The 4,075-nt window shown below is 38.6% G+C and overlaps 1 protein-coding gene across 2 annotated transcripts in view; it reads left to right on the top strand.

The window, feature by feature from the left end:
- si:rp71-68n21.9 (kelch-like protein 9) overlaps positions 1-4,075 on the top strand; it is a 69,620-nt gene that overhangs the window by 18,461 nt on the left and 47,084 nt on the right. The gene's annotated exons all lie outside the window — the stretch shown is intronic.

The following is a 4,075-nucleotide window of genomic DNA, read 5'->3' as shown; positions in this document are numbered from 1 at the left end:
ATATATACTAAAATATACTACAACTTACTACTTCTAATACTATTCCTACTTTGCGGTTTTTCATTTATCACTGGGCTTCAGGGTGTGGATCCCGTGCGATAAACGAGGGACTACTGTTTTGCAGTGATAAAGTACAATATATATTGTATGAATCTTATTGTAAATTGGTAAGAAAGAGCTTCCAGATAACTGGGCTACTACAGCAACAGTAATTAGAGAGACAGGTAGGAAGGTACTTGGTGTGTCATCTGGACAGAGAATGGATGATCAGGAAACCTGGTGGTGGAATAGTGAAGTGCAGGACGCCGTTCAAAGAAAGAGGTTAGCCAAGAAGAAATATGACATTGAGAGGACTGAAGAGAGCAGACAGGAGTATAAGGAGATGGAACATAAAGCAAAGAGGGAGGTAGCTAAGATAAAGCAGAAGGCTGATGCAGAGGACAGACTGAGATGGAGGAGGATCACTCACAGTGTTCAAAAGGGAACAGCCAAAAGAAGAAGATGAAAATTGATCATTTTGATCATGGCAGTATCTAAAACAGTCATTTCCATTTTTACAGACAATACTGTGACGTACTCTGTTACAGCCACACCTTAGCTAAAACTCTGGTTCTTCCTTAGTCTTGTTTTTCTTTTGAGGCTAAATATAGACTTGCATGTGCAACGTGTACACTTTTGTTAGATTACAAAGATGCAGTTTAAAAACATACCTGTGTATTCACAAGTTGTTCCTTTTGATTATAACAAGAGCTCATACTAGCATAATCAACCTCACATTCCTAGAATTAGATTCTAAAACAGCTCAGTTTGAATAAACTTGCATCACTGACTGAATTGAAAACATTTTAGACAGTATAAATATGCAGTTATCTGGATATAATTGTTGTCTTCTGTTTATGTTTTTTATTTCTTTGTGTTCTGCTTACATTGTATTTATTGTCATTGAACATTGTATTTATTTGGTTATGGACAGGTAAAATCTTTTTCAAACTTATTTTTTCCTTTAAGCCTGTGTTGTATTTTAGTGCTGTTTTGAAACCGTGTCTCTCGTGTTATTCAGAAGTTTAAGAAGACTGGAGCCAACCTCCCCTGCACACTGCAAATGGAAAACTGATCATTAAAGACACCAGTAAAAGAACGTAACAACACCTCACTATAGATTTACACCTTTGGAGGTAATGCTATGAATTTACTACAAAACTACTTGCATTACTATAATTGTATCTATTCTACATTCAGATTAAATAACTGCTTTTATTAAGTGTCTGACATAGTGTTTTCATGTAGGTAGAGCAGAATGTGTTCAGTGTGTACCGAGGCTGGTCCTCCGTCCAGCTGTCTCCCCCCATGGTTGGACACAATGATGCCATGGACTCCGTGCTCCACAGCCAGCTCAGCGTCCTCCTTGGTCAGGATGCCCTTGATGATAACGGGCAGGCGGGTGATGGACTGCAGCCAGTAGACATCCTTCCAGCTGATAGAGGGGTCCAAGGTGTTAGCCGGTATCCCATACTCCTCTGGGACACTAGTCTCCTGCTTATAGTTAAACAAGAAGAGCTGCTTTGAGTATTCTCTTGTAGAAAAGTACTGTGACTGTAGTACCACTTGACAATTTTATCATGGCTTTTTATCAGTGGATTTAGAAGTTGTGCCAACTGTAGCATTTAAAGTTATGTTTTACTTGTTTCTGTGATCTTTACCAAAAAAACAATCGGATGTACATCTTCACTGATGAACTTTTAGTCAGCCCAATTCAAAACGGCCACGAGAACTGATCAGCCACGGCAAACATAAGAGATGTATCCTGATGCATGCTCAATAATCCAGGTAGAAAAATCTAAAAAAGTTCAATCTGGTCCTCTGGACATTCAAAAAAAAAACCAAACAAAGCAAATCATTGATTTGCTTTGTTTTTTTTGTTTTTTTTTATGTCCAGAGGACCAGATTGAACTTTTTTAGATAAGAGATGTACCTCAGTCAGTTTTACAGATATTGGGCTAAACCTCACTGTGGTAGTAGCTGAGAGTAATCTTGTGCTCCAAGCTGAGAACATGAGGGTTTTGTCACATATTTTGGCAACATGCATTCTTTCAATGAGTACAAATGAGTGGTATTTGTGATGCTTAAAACACTTCAGTTTATTTTAGTAATATTTAAAGCTTGAGGTTTTTTTAAGGACTGTCATTTAGCAGATTAAAAATGTTATCAATTTATTTAAGTACCACTTGCAGAACTATACTGTGACGTAATGGTACAAGCATAAATGCTGGAGACTTACACAAGTAAAACAATTGTTTTCATGTTTGAACTGGTTTTTACTTTAAATTGTCGGTCGTTGATCAGTTTTACTTTCTTAACCGTTGCCTCGCTTTTTTCTTTTCTGCTCTGTAGTCACAAACTGTAATTTAACCACATGTGTTCACTGTTACCTGAAATATTCCTTCAAAGTTCTTCACTTTGAGGTGTGGTGGCAGCTTGAACTGGTTGCGAATGTCGTTGCGACGCTTTCCAGTGTAGGGGACGTCGACCGTAAGGACCAGGGCCTTGTAGCCAAGGGCCTCCACCCGGTGCACCAGCTGCTCAGACAGTTTCCTGTCCCGGTACACATACAGCTGGAACCAGCGGTATCCGTTTGGTGCAGCTGCAACGATCTCCTCCACGGAGCAGGTGGAGTAGGTGCTGGTGATATAGCAGGTGTTGAGAGCCTCGGTGGCTGTATGGTAAAATGATTATTGTGAATAATGAAGCTGGGATTTACATTTACATTTTGAATGTTAAGATGTTAACTGCTTATGAGTCTACACACATGTAAACACACATGACTTCAGTGTTACTCCACTGTTATCATTCAGCTGTAAGCACAACTTACACTCCATTATTAGACAGTCAAACATACAGTACAACACTGACCTCATGCCAGCTACTAAGTGATGATAAAATGTTGTTTAAACAGTAACCAGTCAGGTAATAAATGTGTCATTTAAGGTTTGAATGAACAGACAATTAGCTAAATATGACTAAATTATAAGTGCCTAAGCTGTTATTTTTCATCATCATCATCATCAACTGTATTTATAAAGCGCTTTAACAGCAGCCACAGCTGAAACAAAGAGCAGAACATCAGTAGTCAATAAGATAAAAGAGAGCATAAAAACAAAGCTACAAAGCCAAGCACACAGTGAACTAAAAACTCCATTTAAAACACAATAAAACTACGAGTTAAACAGATAAAATCAATACCAATAAAAATGAAGTAAAATCAAGTCTCAGTTGGTTGAAGGCCGATGAGTAGAGATGAGTTTTCAGACGGGTTTTAAAAATGGACAGTGAGGGGCCTGTCGAACGTGCAAAGGCAGAGCGTTCCATAACTTAGGGCCACTAACAGAGAAGGTCCTGTCTCCTCTGAGCTTCCTCTTACTCTTGGGAATGACCAGAAGCAGCTGGTCAGAGGATCTGAGTGACCGAGGTGGAGTGTAGTGGTGGAGAAACTCTGTTAAATGGGGGGGGGGGGGCTGTTTAAAAACCTTAAAAACAAACAAAATAATTTTAAACTGAACTCTAAAATACAACCAGTGGAGAGAAGCCAGGACAGGGTGATGTGCTCTCTTTTACGTTCCTGTTACAAAACATGCAGCAGCATTTTGCACCAGCTGCAAACGTGCGAGGACTGGCTGACTCCGAGATAGAGAGAAGTACAGTAATCCAGCCATGATGAAATGAAAGCATGGATTACTGTTTCAAACTGTTGCCTTGAAATAATAGATTTTACCTTAGCTATTTTTCTTAAATGATAAAACCAGACTTGACTGTGGCTCTTATTTGACTGTTGAGTTTAAAATCACTGTCCATCTTAAAACCAAGGTTTGTAACTTTCACTCAGTGTTTGCACAAGTAAACAGGCTGAGGCTCTCAAAGACTTACAACATACTAAATACATTGCTTGCATCACTGCCATCTACAGGTCCTTCTCAAAAAATTAGCATATTGTGATAAAGGTAATTATTTTCCATAATGTAATGATAAAAATTAAACTTTCATATATTTCAGATTCATTGCACACCAACTGAAATATTTC

Source organism: Nematolebias whitei, chromosome 13, assembly GCF_014905685.2.
Source record: "Nematolebias whitei isolate Nwh7 chromosome 13, NemWhi1, whole genome shotgun sequence".
In the NCBI taxonomy this organism is placed as follows: domain Eukaryota; kingdom Metazoa; phylum Chordata; class Actinopteri; order Cyprinodontiformes; family Rivulidae; genus Nematolebias; species Nematolebias whitei.
This window is presented reverse-complemented; position numbering and strand designations above follow the sequence as displayed.